The following is a 10,885-nucleotide window of genomic DNA, read 5'->3' as shown; positions in this document are numbered from 1 at the left end:
GAATTGGGGTCATGCTGATCCGATGTAGCAAGGCTGGATATAATCGGCCCAGAACTGGAGGAGAAGTCGCCTGACAAACAAACAAGCATACCAGTTGGCTGGGTGTGGGTGTCTCTCTCACCTGCCATGACACTTCAGCAAAGGACTTCTGCGACTCATTGGGACTGACACAATCTGTGACCTTCCCGACCCAGATCTCAGTACATCATCTCGGCTGGATCTGATTTTGACCAACTTCCTTGCAAATGCCTGCTCTTCTTCGACTGTTCCAATCGGTTCATCTGACCATCTGCTTGTTAAAGTGGACATCTCTCTTCCTGTCCTTGGTGGAGTTCCTCAAGGTAGTGTTCTGGGCCCTGTTCTTTTTCTGAACCTTTAATGGAGTTCTTTCATCCCCTCTTCCTGTTCAGGCCAGAGTTCCTCAATCCACGATTCTGAAACCTGTTCTTTTTCTGCTTTTCATCAACGATCTCTCTGACTCTCTGGAAAATCCTCTTCATCTCTTTGTTGATGACTCCACCCTCTGCCGTACCATCTGTCATACTTCATACCAGCAAGCAGCAGCTTCTTCACTCTCTGCAGATCTGGACATAATCACAAACTGGTCCATAAAACAAGCATTTGAAAAACCCTCTACTCGTGGAGGTTTCAAATTCCTCGTTCCAGTCTGAAATGTCAGTATGATGTGTCATCATAATCTGTCGCTTCCAATGTAATCTCCAGCTTCTGATGGCCGAATAGTTTTATTTTATCCTCTATCTTGTTTTTTCAGATCCACATCGTCACAAACCCCAAAAAAAAAATTGAAATTGAGAAAATATCTTTCATCTTGAAGTGATGGTGGCCTCTTCTAAAGAGGAGTAGAGCTTTGTGAGGGCCATGGTGGCGACCATAGGGGTCCGTTTTTATGAATTGGCTCTCCGTATTCATATTTCAGAGGAACAAGGTTGGCATCATTGTAATTTGTGTCGAACTTGGAAATGTATTGATACAGATTTTGAATTGAGTAAACCTCTCTTATAATCCCTGAGAAGTGTTGGAGTTGACAGTTTTCGAATTTTAAGCAACATTTCAAATTTTAATGAATATCCATGATTATGCAAAAGAGCGAATTAGCATATATACGATGGGTATAAAAAGGGATGAATCATCTCTCTATAATGGAAACAGTTTTCTTATTCTGTCATAAAAACTTAACGAGATACACTCAGTTAACTGATCGACAGATAGTGGATAAAAATTTGGACACACCAACGTAAAGTCACTGAATAGGACGTTGGGCCACCACGTGCGGCCAGTACGGCCTGAATGTGCCATGACATAGGGTCCAGCAGCGTCTGGAATTCTGCAGGAGGGATGCGGCACCATTCTTTCACGAGGAAGTCAATCAACTCACACCTGTTCGATGGAGGTGGAAAATGCTGTCTCAGGTGTCATTCCAGAATATCCCATAAATTCTCGATTGGGTTCAGATCTGGTGACTGAGAAGGCCACGACGTATGGATAACATCGGTGTCATGCTCATCAAACCATTGGGCGACCACTCATGCTCTGGAGACGGGGGCAGTGGGGGGATCTTCTCTTGCAGCCATGCTCGCCATGATTACAGGCAACCAGACATGTGCAGCATTTTTATACATGACCCTAAGCATGCTGAGATGTTATCTGCTGAATGGACACATGGACCACAACTGTTTGGAAGCCGTTGCTTGGTGTCCCTCATTTAGCCAGGTGTTGCATGAGTTATTTTTCTGTTTTCTGGGAACATTTTCATTCAGTTGAACAGATTGTCCTGTGTGCAGGGAAGGGGGTGTGTCGACGGTGGGCTTCATTGGCCTTTGGCCGATTGAAGTTCGTCGAGGAGTGAAGAATGAGTTTAAATGAAGTACTCTCGTCGGAGTACTGTTTTTTTTTTTTCCAAAACTATCCTCCAAATACGAGTTTACAACAACAGAGAATCAGCAGAATGGGAAGAGCGTCCACTCTCAGCGTGGGCGGTCGGTATGGGCATTGATTGATGTTTCGATTCCAACCCTGGTAGAATAATCCAAAATATTTTTAAAAGAGTATCTGCTGCTTCTTTGATTGAAACTTTACTTGAAAGGATCAAGGAGGAGAAGGAAATTCCATTTTATTGGCCCCACAAAGTGCAGAGAAAAAAGTGAGGTTGGACATGATGTCACTTACCCCAAGCTCAGTGATTGTGTTTGTCTGAAGTTGTTTGGTGCCACCAAAACTGATCTCTCTGATGTCTGAACTATACTCTGGTACTGAGAGTGTTGTGAGATGTGGTGATACCATCTGTGACTTATTTCCAGTTGTTACTGGAGGTCATCAGGGGTGTGTACTGGCCCCTACACTTTTCAGCACTTGCATGCACTGGCTTCTGGGGAGGAGGTCGGAGAGATAAAGCTGTGGTGCATCATTTGGGAATGTCAAGATCTATGACCCGATTTCACAGATGATGCAGTCATCTTTGCGCAGACTTTAGATATCCTTTTGGGGGCCCTCGAGGTGCTGAATGAGGAGTCGGAGCCGCTGGGATTATGGGTTTCATGGGTCAAAACTAAGATCCAGGCTTTCAATGACATCTTGGATGTTGCTATCCTATTTGTGCCTGTTTGTGGTGAGAATGTTGAGGTCATGCAGAGATTCACTTCACTTGGCAGTGGCAGGGATTCATGTCTCTGCTGGCTGTGAGTCAGGTTTCTGGGTTGAGCAGACATCTGGGTTGAGCCTGGGGAGTTATGGATTCACTGGATAATGGGGTGTGGCGCTGTCGGTACCTGTGCGGGAGGACGAAAGTCCGAGTCCTCAAGTTGTTGATGCTTCCAATCTTGCTCTGTGGATGTGAGACTTGGACTCTGACCAAGGATCTGAGATGGAGACTTAATTCCTTTGGTACCAGGTCTCTTCGGAGAATCCTAGGCTATCGCTGGTCGGACTTTCTGTCCAACGAGCGGTTGCTGACAGAAACTCAAATGAGATTTGTTACCTGCATAGTCCGTGAGCGTCAGCTGCGGCTGTATGGACATGTGGCTCGTTTTCCTGATGCTGATCCTGCTCACCAGATGCTCTCAGTGACGGAGCCTCGTGAGTGGAGGAGGCCAACAGGCCGACCACATGCCTCGTGGTTGTAGCAAGTTGATCAGCATCTCAAGGAGATTGGGATGGGCCAGGCATCTGCCTGGGGGATGGCCAGATGGAGGCCGCTGGAGTACCAGCGGAAAGTGGACGCAGCGACGCGCTGCTCTGGCACATGCTCCCATACATGACCTGACCTGGTGGGGATGGAGATGGGATCCTTCATGGAGTCGGGATTTATTGGCACATCTGATGCAATTTAAATGCTCCAATTGCGGTGACGTGCTCCATTTGAAATTGTTTGTTCGCTTTATGTAGAATTTTGATTCCTTGAATTTGCAATAAAAAGTTGTCGAGGTGTCAATTACACCAGTGATCAATTGCAAATTAACAGCAGGATAATTATTGAAGGTATTGTAATCGATCGGGACCGAGCGAGGTCAATTATAACCACGAGTAGAGCACACACACGAATGGCCATGAACCAGATACAGTTGGTTGCTGGAGGAGATGTACTGAGCAGCACCATGAGAGGAAGTACCACAACTCATGATATGAGTCCAATCAACTGATAAAAAGCACAGAATTATATGAGTGAATCATATGAAATTATTGTCGTCCAGAATTATTGGTAATAGCAAAGACCAATTAATAATTCAGTGGTTGACAGGTATCACCCTTGCCACCACTGCTCCATCCTCAAAGAAACGAGTAAAAATAAAAAGTGAAAAATGATTTTAAAATGTTGTTTCATCCACGAATCGAACATGAGTTGTGTGTCCTCGTCCCGGTGTTTTTGTTTGTTTTGTGAATAATAACCAAGCGATGATTTACTGTTTGCTGATCGGGTGAGGATGAACACAATTACCCTTTCTTGGTGAACAACATTCCTCATGTTGATGAACAGAGTTAATGTTTTATGTTCTGAATCACCAGGAGATACTTCCCAAATAAATCTCATCATTTTGAAAGGAAGTTTGTGAATAATTCATGAAAAAAGAAGCTTTGTTGAAAATTGTGGTCAGAACTTCCTCAATAAATCATCTTATCTTGAACCACCAGGACACGCACGACCATCTGATGGACACAACCCACTCCAGAAGTAAAATCTTTTTTGTGGTTCGAGTTCAGTCATTCTGTTGCAGTGTTAGTAAATGGATGGGATGAGGGATTCGCTGTTGGTTTTGATGTTGATTCTTCGACAGTCCACTTGCTCGGTGAAACCTGGGATTACCGTGCTGGGGGTAAACGAGCACACCTGTGTGAACCTACCGTGTGATTGCGGGACTCAGGAATCTACCTGGGTACGGTGGATGAGGGATGCAGATGTGGATGGAGTGGTTGAGAAGCAGATCAGCTGCAATCGTTCCGATTGCTATGATATCGACTGTGATCAAAAACAAAACACAAAGCTGAACCATCATAAGATTCTACCAAACGGCGATCTTCAAATCAGCAGGGTGGAAAAGAGAGATTCTGGTCTGTACAGATGTTTGAATGAACCTTCACGTGGAAGTCTAACGGAGTGTGATTCCACATCATCATTTTGTACTTCAGGAGATCACGAGGAAGAGTCATCAGGAGATGTGACTCAGTCTTCATGTGAAGCAGCTCTATTCCTCTACATCTCACATGAATCTGGAGGTATATTTCATATTTTAAACTCACAAGAGATTAAAATTTTTTTTTTTTTATGATGGAGTATCGTAGTACTCCATCTGGAGGGAGGGCATGGGAAATCAAATGTGTACAAAATGATGTGCTGGATGGTATATCTGTATAGAAATGGAAATGAAAGCTGAAGTAAGGAAAGAATGGGGATTGCCGAGCCACGATGGTGATCTTCTTCAGTGATATTGAAATTCCAACAAAAGTGTGTTCTTGAGATCCATACCCTTGTGTAGGTTGTTCTGCCAATGGTCCCATTAAATGCCAGTGGAGAGCGTTACAGTATGGTTTATAACCAATTATATCAATTTGATTCCTGAAAATCATTGTGGAAACAAGAACGGCACTCGGGAGCATGTATAGTCTTGCCTGATGCTCTCATTCTGAACAAAAATTCCTTCATTAACTGAACACGTTACTATTATGACCGACTGTGATTATGGCCCATATACCCATTTCATCCATGCACCCGATTTTGTCACACACATTGGCATTATCTGAAGCTTTTTTGATTATTGATTAATTATAAGGACATTAATCATCAACTTTTGTGCACATTAAGGTGAAATTGCTTCAATGAAGGTGAATGTGAAAAAAATTCAAACTATATTCCCCATGGCGAGTCAATCATATGTATGAAGTTTTGCATTGATCTGTTTAGTGGTTCGAGAGAAGAATATTTTTTACGTTTTCATTTTCAATCCAATATGGCCACCAGACCACGTGACCAAGATGTTATAAATTTAATTCTTCACTCACATCAGGTCGTAATGTGAAGTTTGTCAGTTTTTTTTACTGATAAGGATTTCAATTAAAACAATTATGGCTGGAATGCCACTTTACTGATGACGTCATCGTTATCACCCGAAATACCCCATGGGGTGTTGATGACATACAGTATGCCAAGTTTCAATTTTTTGGGGAGAACGGTTTCAGAGAAAAAAAATGTCCAATTATTTTTCCTTTAATCCAATGTGGTTGCCATACCATGTGACCCAGAGTTATCAATAAAATATTCTCCATGGGGAGTCCCTCCACTGATGAAAATTTCGCATCGATTGGAGAAGCAGTTGCAGAGAAAAAATATGAAGGTGAAAACACCTTAATGTGGACACTCACAGACACACACAAACACAGACAGACACAGACAGAGAGTGGTGTTGCAATGGTCTCACAACCCCTTTGAGGCAAGACGAATAAGTGCAAGTGTCATTATAAAAGGAGATAATCTATCTGTACAATATTTAAGAGGAGTTAGTGTCGTTTTGTTGTAATTTGGTGAATAAAGAAACCTTCATCAACGTCACCATATAACCACATGAACCTTCTAGATGGTAACACTGTGGATCCATCAGGAGGTTCACAATGGGTTCAACTCTCGTCATCTTCACGATTCTCACACATTAACACTCCATTCGTACAGAGATAAAATCAAACTCAGGAGTTTTTACATAAGGAGGGTTAATTCATATTATAATATCTATTTATTACCAGGAAAGGAAGTGTTCGATGCCTGTACTCCTGATACAGGAGGTTTGTCTGGGTGTGTCCATGTGAAGTAAACTCAAAACAGTTTGAAGGACAGACAGGCGGGATGTCTCAATGGAGGGTCTTGGACTTCGACATGCCATGGAGAAAACATTTTTCCTGGGTGTCATGTTTTGTCAGGTCTGGCCTGACACTGCAGGTGTGCAATCGCCTCTCAGCTGTGAAGTTTCAAATTGCCAGTGGAGAGGTTTACGTTACACTACGGGTGATGGGTTCACAGTACACCACGGGTGATGAAGGTTGTGGTCAAGTTTTATCGAAATTGTGTGTGTAGTTTCGGAGAAGAGAGGAAATACCTATTTTGGGGGAGTCAACCCCCCCCCCCCCAATAGACCCTGTTAATGAGCAGATATTTTGATGTGGTCAATAGACCTTTGTTGGGCATCAGAAATGAAGCTTGTGGCCAAGTTTCATAATAATTTTATGTTTGCTTCATGTAATAATGACTGAAGTGTTTATGAACTCACTCACTCACTCACTAACTCACTTACAGACACTGCTCGATCACATCAGCTCATCAGACTAAAGTCCAAGTGAGCTAAAAATGAAATTCAGGTTCGATGTGCCGCACACTCAGCTGTTGCTTCTCACTGATCACATCGTGTCTTCCTAATCGTTTTTGACACTCGATTGGCTATTTTATGGTCGGGTGGCACAAGATCACTCAGAGGCATGGCGTCCATGTTTCTTCATGCTTTGGTGTCTCCAAAGACTGTCTCCATTACAACTCTTTCTGCCAGTCTGTATATCTTTCATGTGGGAGTACACATTGGACACATTCGTCTCTCTCCACCTTTGTGCAGAGTGATTTGTCCAGCCATTGAGACATGAGCCCCCACATCGTGCTTCCACAGTAACCTTGACATTCCTCAGCCCCACAGAAGCATGCAGCTGTCCAAGTGCCTTACGATGGTAACCACAATACTCATTTAACTTCAGTTACCTTTTGCCATAGGATATACCAGAACAACATTTACAATTATGTGATAAGATCTGTTGATCCGAGACAGGTGAATGAAGATGTAAATAAAGTGTAAACCATGATCAGAATTCCCATTTAATACAATTAAACTATCTGTAAAAGGGCACCACATGGTGCAGCATTTCAGAGCACGTCCTTGTAAAGGAAACCAACATGCGACAACATGTACATTTACATTGGGGATGATGAATACTCGGTCCACGTGATAGAAATTACAATGTTCCAAACAGGCTTGGTTTACGGGGTCATGGGGAGGTGTATGAGTTATGGGATGTTGTTTGCATGGATTACATAGCCTTTGTTCCTTAAACCATCTCATTTCGGAAGTGAGGTTGTTTTGTTTTTTGTTGTTGTTGTTTTTTGTTTTTGTATACCTGGTCGAGGTTCGTATGAGAGCTAACACACAACATACAGCAAGGGGGGAGGGGGTGATGAGACAATATGGGCGGGAGAGGGAAGGACAAAACAGTGGGGAACAGAGACCTTCGGAGATCTGTGGAAGGGAGAGGGATTGGGGCGGAACACGGGAATACAAGATGGACGTTACAGGGACTTTCAGGAAGGAAAGCAGGGAATTTGAAGCAAGTGGGTGTGGGGTGGATTAATGGGGGTATAAAAGTTCTCGGATTTGGATTAGGGCCCATTAGAGGTGGTAGTCAACATGTGTTTTGAAGGCCTGGAGTGAAGAATGGGATGGAACAGAGTGAGGAGTTGATTCCAAAGGTGGGAAAAAGGAATGAAAGAGTGAAGGTGAGAAGTGATTCATGATTTTGGTAGTTTTACCAGAAGGGGGTTGTTGGCGGACCCTGTGCGCCATGCAGAAATATGGCATGGACAAATTGCAGAGAGAGCAGGGGGGAACGAGGCTGGAGAGGAGATGGCAGAAGACAGAAAGACCACCGACCTGCCTGCGATGAGAGAGTGAGAGGTCCAAAGACTCAGCCTCATCAAGAGAGATACCAATGATCCGAAATGCCTTGGCTTCCACAGCGTGAAGCCAAGAAAGGTGGGAGGCAGAAGCACCAGCCCAGAGGGGATAGGACTACTCGATCAGGCTGCAGACGAAAGCTTTGTATGTGATCAGGAGCTCAGGTGGGCCGAGGAAGGGCTTTGCACGACGGAGGATTCCCAGTCGGCGACTGGCTTTGGTGGCGAGGTTGGAAATGTGGCTTTCTCAGGAAAGATCGTGGCAGATAGTAAGACTCAGAAGCTTGAAATAAAGCACTTCTTCCAGAGGATTGTTGAGAAAGTGGATGGGGGGGGGGGGTCCTTTCCAAATGGTCCTTTCGTTGAGACAGTGAGAGGGTGAGATTTGTCCGGATTGAAAGACATGTTCCACGTGTTGGACCAGTTTGTGATTTTACCCAGACCTGCAGTGAGCGGAGAAGCTGCTGCATGCCGATCTGAGGGATGACAAATGGTACGGCAGAGGGTGGAGTCATCAGCAAAGAGATATAGAGGATTTTCCAGAGAGTTGGAGAGATCATTAATGAAAACCAGAAAAAGAACAGGGCCCAGAATGCTGCCTTGAGGAACTCCAGCCTGGATAGGAAGAGGGGATGAAAGAACTCCATTTAGGGCCACACGTTGACTGCGACAGGAGAGGAAGTCTGCGAGCCATGAGTGGAGATGGACTTGGATACCACAGGAAGAGAGTTTGGTGAGTAGGGCAGGGTGCCAGACCGTGTCAAAAGCACGTGATATGTCCAGGGATACGGCTCTGATTTCAAGTCTGGCATTGAGTACCTCCATCCATTGTTGGAAGAGCAGAAGTAACATATCCAGGGTAGAGTGACCTGGTCTGAAACCAAATTGATGATCAGAAATCAAGCCATTGGAGAAGAGGAAGGATTTAATGTCTGAAGCGTTGATGGATTCCATCACCTTGCTGATGATTGGGAGAAGGCCGATTGGTCTGTAGTTACAGGGATCTGTTTTTGCACCTTTTTAATGTAGGGGAGTAATATTTGCTGATTTCCAAGCAGATGGCAGATGACCTTGAGCAAATGAGAGGGTGAATAGAATAGAGAGAGGGTGAGCAAGAGCAGAAGAGCAGGTTTTTAGAACACGTGGGCTGATGCCGTCTGGCCCGGTTGTAGAATCTGGGTTGAGGTTTGACAGCAAGCTGTCCACCTTGTCAGGAGAAAAGAGTCCAGGGACAGTTGGGTGTGACTGGGTAAGATGGCTACAGAAAGTGATCGGTTTTGGACACAAGATTTTGATGCAAACACCGAGTTTAGGCATTCAGCTTTTTCACGTGCAGTGTCAGCAGTAGGGCCATTTGAGGTCAGGGAGGGGATGGAGGGGGAACATACAACAGAAACAGATTTGGTTGGACGCCACCAGGATTTGGAGGAGGGATAGAGGTTTGAACGTTCAGACTTGAGCTTCGAAAGATGTTCTTTTCTCGCTCTCCTGAGGGTAGATACACACTTGTTCCGAGCTTCGTGGAAGGAACTGAGATTACCCTCAGTTGGGTTTGCTTTGCATGAGGCAAAGGCAAGTTGTTTCAGGACAACTGCCTTGCCACAAGCTTCAGTGAACCAAGGGCGGGAGGAAGGGTAGGACAACTGAACACGAGAGGGGACAAATCTGTGCATGAGGGAGAGCAAGTTTCTTTGAAAGAATTCCCAGGATGAGTTGATGTTGGAGAAAGTAGCGATGGGAGACCAGTCGAGAAGTTTGATGACTGCTTGGAGACCCTGCCAGTCTGCTTGAGTGAAATGCCAGACTCGACGGTGCTGAGGTGGTTCTCTGATAACAGCCAGAGAGATATCCACTTTGAGAAGCACGTGGTCAGAAAAACTGATTGGAGCAAAGGAAGAACGGCAGATATTTTAACGGAAATTTGTCAAAATCAGATCCAGAAGAGATGGAGTACCATTGGTTGAGATCCGGGTCGGGAAGTTGACCGATTGAGTCAGTCCCAATGAGTCCCAGAAAGTTTTTGCTGAGGTGCCATGACAGGTGAGAGAGGTACCCACACCTAGCCAACTGGCATGATGACAATTGAAGTCACCACATAAGAGGAAGAGAGAGTTTGTATGAGAACATAGAAGATGGTCCATGTTTTCGGATAGTGAGGTATTAATGGAGTAAAATGTTAGCCCGTTATACGAGCCTGGGTGAAACTCCTTCCGTATATTACGGAAATCTGTATTTTTGTTTCCGAAACCCCCGCTGAGGTTTCTGTATGTTCGTCATCAGAAAAACTTGGGATTATGGGGAATTGATGTGTTATTCCCATGTTCTGATTCGTTTCCCAACGAAATAAATCCAGATGAAGAATAATGCTCACAGATCATCACCACGATTGTGTGAATTAGTCCTACGGTAGTTTTTTTAACCTCACCGAGAACATAGTTCTGGGGAGATTATGGGATGGCACCTAGTCCGTCCGTCCGTTCATAAACACTTTCAACTTCTCTGAAATCACACACACGGTTTCCATGAAACTTGACCACAAAGCTTCATCACTCTTGATGGACCAAAGTTTGTTCAAGGCATTAAAAACAATCCCGAGGTATTTACTTTCTTCTCCATTACATATTTTTTGGGTCATCCATGCCTACCACTACCAGTGGTTCCTTGGTTTTCTTATCC

General features: G+C 44.4%; 1 long non-coding RNA gene and 1 pseudogene across 2 annotated transcripts in view; both read left to right on the top strand.

Annotated features, from left to right (window-relative positions):
• LOC147031023 (uncharacterized) overlaps positions 1–10,885 on the top strand; it is a 215,243-nt gene that overhangs the window by 52,823 nt on the left and 151,535 nt on the right. The window lies entirely within an intron of this gene.
• The window catches only part of LOC147031027 (uncharacterized), a 34,577-nt pseudogene continuing 27,874 nt past the window's right edge, over positions 4,183–10,885 (top strand). The window contains exon 1 of the transcript XR_015056632.1: positions 4,183–4,728. The product of XR_015056632.1 is annotated as an uncharacterized LOC147031027 (transcript). The remainder of the gene's footprint in view (positions 4,729–10,885) is intronic.

The sequence above is a fragment of the Eptatretus burgeri genome, chromosome 3, assembly GCF_056783735.1.
Source record: "Eptatretus burgeri isolate ZD-2024b chromosome 3, Ebu_testis_v1, whole genome shotgun sequence".
Classification (NCBI taxonomy): Eukaryota; Metazoa; Chordata; class Myxini; order Myxiniformes; family Myxinidae; genus Eptatretus; species Eptatretus burgeri.
Note: the sequence above shows the minus strand (reverse complement) of the source record. Positions and strands in the feature narration are given on the sequence as shown.